This window comes from Pyrus communis, chromosome 11, assembly GCF_963583255.1.
Source record: "Pyrus communis chromosome 11, drPyrComm1.1, whole genome shotgun sequence".
NCBI lineage: Eukaryota > Viridiplantae > Streptophyta > Magnoliopsida > Rosales > Rosaceae > Pyrus > Pyrus communis.
The window spans coordinates 12,373,220-12,384,110 of NC_084813.1; the positions used below are offsets into that span (position 1 = coordinate 12,373,220).

General features: G+C 37.6%; 1 pseudogene; it reads right to left on the reverse strand.

Annotated features, from left to right (window-relative positions):
* Positions 1–587: 587 nt before the first annotated feature.
* LOC137709018 (protein IQ-DOMAIN 6-like) lies at positions 588–3,344 on the reverse strand (annotated as a pseudogene).
* Between the last annotated feature and the right edge of the window lie 7,547 nt (positions 3,345–10,891).

Genomic DNA, 10,891 nt, shown 5'->3' on the forward strand with positions numbered 1-10,891 from the left:
TATGTACAACTTGTGTGTTTTGCAAGTGGAGTCCTTGCCAAGCATTAAATTATTCTACATGTTGCAAACACTTTGAAAATGTAATGCCGGTGACAGTTAATTTGAGCAATTTTAGGCCACAAACAATTTTCTTTAGAAAGTGGTTTTTTTTCTTTTTTCTTTTTTTTTTGTTTGTTTGTTAGTATAACGATATATGTTACACTAACGGGAGGGAGAAGTTCGGCTAAGCCACACAATAGGCAACATAATTTGATATCGAATTTGCCATCTATGCGATTCGAATTTAAGACCTTTCATTTACAAGTGAAAATAAATATCACCAGACCATAGTACTAAGTGGCCAAGTCACAAACAATTTAACTCTGCAGGAAACATTCACACTTCACCTGAAATTACAAGATTACAGATAGCAAACCAAGTCCTATGAAAAATGGAAGTTGTACATTCATTTATCCATATAATCACTCACTCAAAAAACATTACTTCCCACCATACTCATAACCAATTGTCCAGAAACTTGTCTTGGTTCTCTATCAGTAATCATTTAAGCAAATCTCTATGTAATTTGAAAAACAAGGAAGTTAAAACAAGGGCAACAAGCTATTAAAATCATGGAAAAAATCCATTTAATGGAAGAGGGCAATTTTCAGTAGACCTTGATCTCACTGATATCTAACTCGTTCAGCTCTACAAGCGACAACTGGAGGATACAGATCAGAACCGTCGTTGCTCCTTGTATCGTCATTGAAAAATCCCATCGACTTGTTATGATAATGATACTCCTCCATGGGATGCCTTTGGATATTAGAACAATTGGAAGTTCTCTGCTTGACCATAGTTGATTGTGTGAGATTCATGTAACCGGCTTTCCCTACATTAGCTTCCTCTACATTTTCTACCTTTAAGTAGTTTCCAAACACTAAAGTTGATGACGTAGAAGAATTTGATCCGGAGGTATCATCCTGTACAGAATCAGAACTCGGAGCAGAAGATGAGCGAGTAATTGGACTTGCTGTACGAGGCCTAGCAGAAACCCTAGTTGTAACATTGTTCCTTCTCACTTTCACCGAGTTCTGTTCTGAAGAAAATGGATAAAAGCCCACATTTCCATCACTTCTACGAGAATAAGGAGGAGTCACTTCTGATGGCACACTTTGAATCTCTTCCATCAGCCTACTTTCCCGTGGCTTGGCTGCACGCCATCCGCTTTTCCAACCAACTCCATCCCGAATTATTTTCGTCTACCTTCTGATGTCTAACATCCTTTGGTGTCTTGTTTCCCCTACTATATGGAGTGGCACTTGATCGTGGTCTCTGAAGAAGATACATAATCAAAAACTCCATTCAACTAGGCTATGATGTTGAACTCTTTTACCGAAAAGAACAAAAAAGAATTCATTACCTGTTGAGAGGAGTATGCAATCGCTCTCTCCCTCTATATGTTTCCTCTTTGCCTCATTTGAAGCTTTGCTCTCACTTCAGTCACCGTTCCAGGATTATCACACCATCCTTGCTGAAATTTGTTGTAAACAAAATGTTGATAAAGCGGAAAAAATTCTAGATGAAGTGTGCAAACATCGTCAGAAAGTAGAATGCAAAAAAATTTCGACAAGTACCTCAGCCTGTTTGACGGGATCAGCTTGGTTGAATTGTTCATCCAATGTGTCCTTCAAAGATTTCCCTTCTTCAGAGTTTCTTCGTGTTCGCACTCAAGCCTGAACGCGAACAAGTGCCTGCATGCACCTCAATGTAACTGCTGCTTGCTTTCTAACCTGTCGACTGCGAAATATAGCTCGAAGCCTTACCACTGCTCTTAAGGCCCTCAAAGCCTGCCTTGCCTGCAGTTATTAGTTATCACATTAACTATCATTGGGAAAGCTATGATTCAACATCTCGAGCCAATGACGTCGATAAACTCCGATTAATTCCAGCATTTGGAATTATCTATGTTTCATTTCTTTTAATCTTCTTAATCTGTTTCAATTTTATTTTCTTATAGTTTCTATTTGACATCGAACCAGCTTAAATCAGCGTGAACAACCTAAAATTCGCTCTCACACATGGTAATTCGGATGCAAATTAGACTATTATTCATAGGAGCAAAATTCAATAGTTAATTTATATAAGATACATGAAATGAAACTAGAAAAGGCACGCATGATTTTTCCTCTCAACCATCAATCAATTCATAATTTTTATTTTATTTTAAATTCAAGTACGATATTCATTCAAAATAGGAACAATCATATAAACAGCGAAAAAGATGCTAATAATAGGCCTCAATAAAAATGTTCCCGGAGAATAAACTGAATGAAGGGAAAAAGAGTGTCCTGCCTCAACAAAATAACAATTAAGACTAACCACCCAAATAAATAAACATTAACAAACCAACTTCCAAAAGAAGGTCCACAATTAAATCAGGTGGTTCCTCAAACCACGAAACTGGGTGCTCCAATGTGAGACTAAATCTGGCTAGCCGATGAGCCACTGTATTAGCATCTCTTCGTACAAAGCTTGCTCTCCACGTTTTGAATGACTACAAAACCCTTTGGGTATCCTCCAATAAATGCCCAAATGGACCGTGGTTAACCACCGCATTGTTTTGATTTGCCGTGATCACCAACAAGGCGTCTCCCTCCAATATAATCTGCTTAGTCCTCCATTGATACACAAATACGGCTGTTTCACGAGCAGCTGCAATCTCAGCCTGCATAGGAGACACAATGCCAGACAACTTCATAGCCAAAACTGCTATAAAATCCCCAGCTGCATTCCTAATAATGACACCCACACTTCCCACCGCTTCATGTTCATCCCACGCACCATCAAAATTACACTTGAACCAACCTTCCTCCGGCTTCCTCCATGTTTGTGCATCAACATGTTTGTTATACTTCTGGACCATATTCCACTTTTTGAACTCCAATAGCCAAGTATGGGCTTGTAACTGGATTTCCCGTGGTGGTAAAACCGATCCCTGCCAAAGCATTGCATTACAAGTGTTCCATATCTTCTAAATCAATACCAGCGCCAAATCAAAACTCTCCCTAGAGAGAGACCGAGCATTCTTGAAACCCAACCTCTCTGTGCCGCAACGTTTGCAGCCCCAAGGGACTAAAGAATCTAATCGCTGCTGCATGAGAACAATGCAAAAGATCATGTTCAATTGTTTCTGGTACGTTAGCACAAAAAGGACAACAATCATCTAGAAGGACCCTCCTCTTCTTCAAATTGACTCTGGTTGGCAGAGCATTTAAACAACTCCTCCAGATACAAATTTTCACTTTACCTAGTACCTTAGCACGCCACAAAGCCTTCCAATGAAACCAGATCTCCGCCGTCATCTCTGAACCATTCAATACATCACCACAAATTTCACTACACGACCGAACGACGAAGTATACACTCTTAGTCGTAAAATTCCTTTTTGGTTCCTTAATCCAAATCCACTCATCAGGTGGACTAAACAAACTCAAAGGAATACTCATACTGATATTGGCCTCTTCTTCAAAGAACATTTGATGTGATAAATAATAGCACTCAAATTAAACCCTCTTTTTGGAGGGATTGTTCTAGGCCGGGGATTAGGAGGGATTACTAATCTAATGAAAACTGACTCAAGGATACAAAAATATGCTAAAAAATACTTAAACAAACTCAAAGACTCTTAACTAAACTTAAAAGATTCAAAACAAACTTAAAAGACTCAAAACAACACAAAACAATAAAAAAGACTCAATTTAGACTCTAGGGCTTAATTTGGACGAAAATAGAATTGGTTTTGACTTAAAAGACTCAAAAACACACTTTATGACAGATTTGAAACAAGTAAGTAAAGGGAATTGGGTTTTGGACGAATTTAAGACAAAAATAAGTAATTAAAAGACTTAAATGCAATTTGGACAAATTTGAGAAAAACAATGGATGATTAGATAGCTAGAGGATACTTTTCCACATATGATACATTCAAACACAAATTGATTTCCAATTGCTTTTTCGATAAACCCCATGAAACGCATGAGACTCATACCAAGGATTTACTTAACACGATTGTGACTAGCAACCTCCACTACTTGTGAATATAAGTGAATAACTATTACGTGAAACTCCCTTATACTCTAGCATCAAATTCATGCATGCAAATTAAGTGTCGACCTTCAACCAACACACATAAACATGTTTTAATAGCTTAGATAATCAAATCACATTCAAGACTTAAGAAACAATAATTGGATATAATCAATTCATATAAAACATTTGATCATGGCTTCAAATTCACCTCCAACTAAAAAGAAATTAGTTCCACACGTTCGTCATAATTGAAAACCAAATTAATATAAACATTGAACTAAAACTAAGGATAGAATACACCTAAAAACACTCCACACTCCAGTTGCAGATTTCAAACCCTCATTGGATGGCAGATTACACAAGTCTTCTTTTTCTTCCTTCCTTGCTTGCGGCACTAGGGTGATGGGTGAATTATGGTGTTTGATGGCTGAAAGTTTGAATGAATGAATGAGTGAATGGATGATTTGAATGGTGCGGCAAACATTTGTATTTATAGGGCTTAAACCTTAAGGAAATCAGATTAGGGTGTGGTAGAAATTAGGTGGGAAAAGGTTTGCACAATCCTAGGGTAAAAGGGACTAGGATTCCACGGCAAAGACCAAGGAAGAATGGGAAAAGGATTGCAGATTCTAGAGCTTCTAGAAGAGGGGGAGGTGCCACTTTTGTAGGGTTTCTAGAAACAATGTGTTTTATGGTAGAAATTTGACTTCTAGAAGGGATAAAGGGTGCGGCACCTATTTAGGTGTTCTAATGTGAAATTAAGTCCTCTTTGCAGCTGGAATTAAGGTAGCAAAAGATTAGGAGAAGATAAGGTTGGATAAGATAAGATTGGATAGGATAAGGTTGGATAATGTTCCTTATTTCTTGCTCTTTCCTTATCCTCTTTGTATTTGAACTTCTTTCTCCAGATTTGTAACCTTTCCTAGCCTCTCTTGACTTCAATTTCGTCCATCCACTTTGCTCTATAGTTAAGCTATCCAATCCATGCCCAAAACTGCTCCAAATAGCTCCAAAATGCACTTTCTTGCTCCTTTTGCCATTAGGACCTAAAAACATACGAAAATAGCTTAAAAGACTATAATAAGTAGTAGTTAACTAACTTAATGCAAGGAAACAACATAGCTAAGTAGCATAAATATGCTCCTATCAAATTTCCCCACATTTAGCTTTTGCTAGTCCTCGAGCAAAACGAAATAAACAAAACAAACAAGACACAATCTAAACCTTTCAACAATTGCGTTAGGGATTTCCAATGCAAGATGATATATTAAAGATTACTACTGCCATAGATTTTAGCTATCCCTTACCCTTTAACATATACTTAATCATAGTTACCACTCACTAGCTCGCATTTAATCAATTTAAAACATGATTTTGAATGTAGTAACATGCCTTAGAGAATTCCCTCAATTCTTCACTGGATATACTCTATTTTCACACAGATTTTTTTTTTACTACACTCCCTACACTAAGTATATGTGAGAAGATTGATGTAAACATGTAGACTAATACTCACATATGTATAATCAAAGAAGGCACTTTCTGGAATTATTAACATGTATATGATCTCATGAATGGAATGTCACTACTTAGACGCGAGAACCAGGGATACCATATGCTCAAACCAATTTTAAACTCTACATATTGAAACACATAACAATCAAGATAGAAGTTTAAGGGTTGTTACGGGGCTAAGGTATTGGCTAACAAAGAAAGGTTAAGGATAAACAAAAGTTCTTAAAGCAATAGTAAGCAAAGTAATGAAATAAATACTTAGAATTCACTTTTAAATGCAGAAATCAACTTTGAACACCAAGGGAAACTTCACACAATACTTAGGGTCAAATTCAAACTTTTGGACCCTTTCTTCAACAATCAACACTTGTGAGTTCATTCTCACTTGTTTTCAACTCTTTTTTTTTTTCTTTTCTTCTTCTTTTTCTTCTTTTTCACGTTTTTTTTCTTCTTTCTTTTTTCGTGCCCCTCTTCTTCTTTTTGGCACACTAACACAACTTTATAGGTTTCAAACGAAAATCCTTTCCCCCACACTTGTTTTTCTGCAAATTATAGATCAAAAGGAATTCCCTCTAAGTCATGATTTCCTATCTTTTTGAAGAATAAGGGTATGGATAGTCCTAATCTAGGCTAGGTAAGGATTATGTGGTTAACAAAGAAAATTAGGCAAAGTAAGGCTTAAAGGGGTTAAACCTACAATACATATGCAAAAGGGTAAGGCTTTTTGACTCTGGTTTAACTAAACAACTTCATCTTATTATTTGTTATGCTAATCAATTTTATGCTTTTAATGAAATGGATATGAGTTCTAGTATTTGTAACTATGGTGATGAAACGATTTCTAAGTAGTAACCAAGCAAAGAATGATGAGATCATGCAACGACTTTAGAAAACAAGACATCAAGATTAATAACTCTCCAAACAAAGTTTAGGCTCAAGTCTCTTAGGGTTGTAACGTTAGTTTGAGTTTCTTCCTTCAAGCATGTTACAAAAACTGATTTTTTTTTTTCCTTTGTGATTACATGTGGATTCGTAAATGTCAACTACAACTAAGCATAAACCAAAGAGTATATCAACGTTCCATTCATGTTTGTAACTTTCTTTAGTAGTCATGCAATTAAAAACCAAATCCTCATCATTATGTTGGAAGGTATTCTAAGACACAAACAAACACAAAGACAAAAACGACTCTAAAAACAACTCTTTTTGGGTTTTTTAAACATTCTTTTTCGATTTTTTTTTTCAAATTTTCGAATTTTCTGTTTAAGACACATAAAAATACTTCAAAACACACTAAAAACACTTAAAAACAGTGAATAACAACTTTAGAAGTGATAGGTGATAAAATCCCACGAAAATCATGCAAAAACAGCTTGTTTACCCCCCCCCCACACTTAAACCAAACATTATCCTCAATGTTTTAAGCAGACTCACAAACAAACAACCAAATAACACAACTAACAAACATGACACACATGGCAAAGTAAAAGCAATAAAGAGTAGGGTTTAGGAACGCAAATCTGGTTATTGGAGTGTTGGAGATTCCTAGGTCTTCTTTATTTGCATGCATGGGTTGCCTCCCAAGAAGCGCTTGCTTTAATGTCTTCCAGCTGACAAGACCTCCTTTTAGGCTTCATTGGAGCCCACGACATGGAGGGTTGCACCATCCACGACATGCTTCTCAAAGTTCTCATAGTATGGCTCAATGAATGGGAAGGGATAATGATCTTCCTTGATTGTGGTGTTTTGGTTCCTAAAGTCCATGTAAATGCTCCCACCACCTTGAAATCAATTTGGAACCTGCACCAAAGAAGGTAACAACCTGTTAGTTGAAATGGGAATTGGAATTGGGATTGGAGACTTACTAGGATGTTGTGGCAATGCCCCTAGGGCAGCCACCATCGCGTCAGTTTTATCATTAGGCACAGCCATATTGCGTGTTTTTAGGGTAGTGGCGTGCTCCTTGTGCTCCACTCCAATTCCTTCCTCGATGATGGTTTTAGATACATCTTTCTATTGGAAATGTGCCCTAAAACCAATCATATGATGATACTTTACGGACATTTCAAACTAATGTAGTTTAAATGTAAAGGGCAAAGATTATTGTTTGAGCTGTCTTATATAAATGTTATATGCTTAAACGATAAGTCCAAGGAATATGTGATTGGAAGAATGCAATCTAAAGAAGTTAGATTCATGAGACCATTCTTTCGTTGACACATCCTAAACGTTCCTGATCATAGGATTGTCAATTGGGCATTGACAGTCCGTTAAGATCAGTACGTGCTATGTTTTCTCTCAGGGAGAGTGACTAGTCTCGAGTCATTGGTGTGTGTGACATCAAGACAAGTACGTAGGTGCTCAATAGAGAATGAGTTCACTGAACACGATCAACGAAGAGTTCTCATATTCATGTCACATGAGAACTCATGGTTGGGATAATGCAAATTAGTCTTTTGACCTGAGGCATCACAGTTGTCTTGTGGTTAGGTCCTTAATCTTTGATTATGTCAAAGTCACTCCATCAGGAGGGTGTCCACGGCATTGTTGGGGTTAAGCCACTTAGCCATGGAGGCAAGTGAATGCGCAACAAGGGATCTCTAACCTTCAAACTGTTTGAGGGAGAATACTCTATGATATGATTTAGAATCTCTGGCCAGAGTATGAATGAGATGTTGGAATGCGTTCCAGATCACATTCAAGGTAATCATATAAGCACAAGACTCACATTGGATAGTAGACATGAATAAACTATCAAACCAAACAATGTGGTCAAGAGTATTGTATTAGAGAAAGACCGTATTGCATTTGTAATCCTAAAACTGAATAGGTTCTCCACCTCTTCTGATTAGCTTGGGTAACCATGACATGCTGCTAGGCGTCAACCATGGTTTGTGGAAGCCCTAAAAGTGTATTATCACTAACGGGAGTTTGAAAGAGTTTCAATTCACAATCGATTTGAAAGAGTTTGAATCGCCCACTGCCTCGCTAAAAGGAACCTAATGGATCGTACACCGTGTAAGGTAAAGATTGAAGATTCAATGGAGATGAGTAAGAATAATTAAATGGTTTAATTATTTATGGCAAGGATTAATTAATATGTTAATTAATCAAACGAATAAGTTCGTTAAAGACCTCGGGATAGTTTTGGACCTTAAGGCCCAATGGGCTTCGAACGTCAAGTCCATTGACTTAAGTTGTATGACAACTTAATGAATAATGATTCACAAAGGCCCAAATAGCCCAATAAATCCCCTTAAATTCGGCCATTTAGAGGAGGGTAGTGAACTTGGCTTAATTGCAAGTTTGCCACTCCATTGTGAGGTGGTATAAAGACATCTTTATAGCCATTTCATCCTTAGGGTTTTCTAAGGAGTAAAGATGAGAACAAACTCTCCTTTCTCTCTAGAAATGGCCGGCCACCTTGAGGAAAAACATCTAGCAATCTTACTTCCTCAAGGTCACTCATTTCTTCTCCAATCTTACCTTGGTGTGGAGACTTAGAGGTTCTCAATTTTGGGAACTTGGAGAAACTTTTTCATTCATCCAAATCCATGGATCTAAGATGCAAGGAATGAAGGCCCTCTCTTTGGGTGATTAGCCTTTGCTTATGCAAGGAGGAATCTACAAAGGTATTGATTTCTCAACTCACTTTATTTTGAGTTGAGTCTTGGTTCACCTATCTACTAGGCTTTGAAGTTCATGGGTTAAGTTTTGTTTTTGAGTGCATATAAACATGATTCCGCCTTTTAATTGTTAATTGCATGTTGTTGATGTTGCTCAAATGAACTTGTTTTTCACAAATTTTCCTTCACTTTCTTGATTGGTGTTGAACATTCCTGCCCTATATTTTTAATTATACCAATGGCAAAACAAGAACGAACATCATTAGGATTCTTAATGGATTCAGAAACTTTAAAGTTAATCATATCACCACCAAATTCCATAGTTCAGGCTTCCTTAGCCACGTCAATCTTGGTGTGGGCTGTTTTCATGAAAGATCGTCCAAGTAAGAGTGGCGATGGTGGAGAATGGGTTGAATCCTCCATGTCAAGCACATAGAAATCTGCAGAAAAAATCAAGTGGTCTACCTGCACCAAAACATCTTCCAAAACTCCTCTCGGGTATGCATTAGATTGATCGGCTAATTGAATAATAACACCATCATTTTTAAACTCTCCTAGATTCATAGATGCATAAACAGAGTATGACATGACATTAATTGATGCACCTAAATCTAGCATAGCATGTTCGAACCTTGTATTACCAATTACACAAGGGATAGTGAAACTACCTGGATCTTTGCATTTAGGTGGCAGCTTTCTTTGCAACCTTGCAGAGACATTCTCACTTACATTTACCACCTCTTTCTCCTGAATCCGTTTCCTTGTTGTAAAAATCTTCTTCAAAAACTTAGCGTACTTCGGAATTTGCTTTATTGCATCAGGGAGCGGGATATTGACATGCACCTTCCTAAACGTCTCCAGAATGTCTTTTTCATCCTCCTCTGTCTTAGATTGTTAAACTTGCTAGGAAAGGGCACATTTAGTGGAATAGAACTAGAAAAATTTGAATTTGGACTTACCTTGGTGGTTTGGGACGGTTTTGGTGCATTAGGGGGCTGCGGCAAGGTTTTGGCTTCCCTTGCCGTGGCCTTTGCTCCCTGTTCTTCTTCTTGCAGCAACTTTTCCTCCTCATTAAGGCCTTGTTTGGATGGTTTTGGATGATTTCCAAGCTCCTTACCACTTCTCAACGTAATGGCCTTGGCGGTTTCAAAGCTTCCCTTTGGATTCACAATGGTTGAACTAGGAAGTTTGCCTTGCTCTCGAAACTGCCCAAGGAACTCTGAAATCTGCCCTATTTGCTTCTTCACGTCACTCATCTCTTTTTCTTGGTTCGCTATTCTATTATTTTGATTTGTAATCCCTGTGATATAGAAGTTAGTAATTGAAAAGTTTGATCATTATCAATTAGCGAACTTGAGTTTTGTTGGGCAGTTTGTGATTGAGGTTGAGATTGTGCAAATGGCCTTTGATATATCCCAGGGGGTGGCTATCGAATTCCTCCTTGTTGTTGAGGTTGTTGAGGCTCCCCTCCACTTGAAATTTGAGTGATCTCTCCATCCCAGATTGTATGTATTTGAGTATGGATCATTCCTTGGTTGATTTTGACTTTGGTACCCCACGGCATGGGCACTCTCCCATCCTCCATTCTCTATCAATTGAGGATATTGATCATTGAGATGTCCTTGCATAGAGCACACTCCATATATGGCCGCACCTTGCATTTTGGATCCTTCAACAAC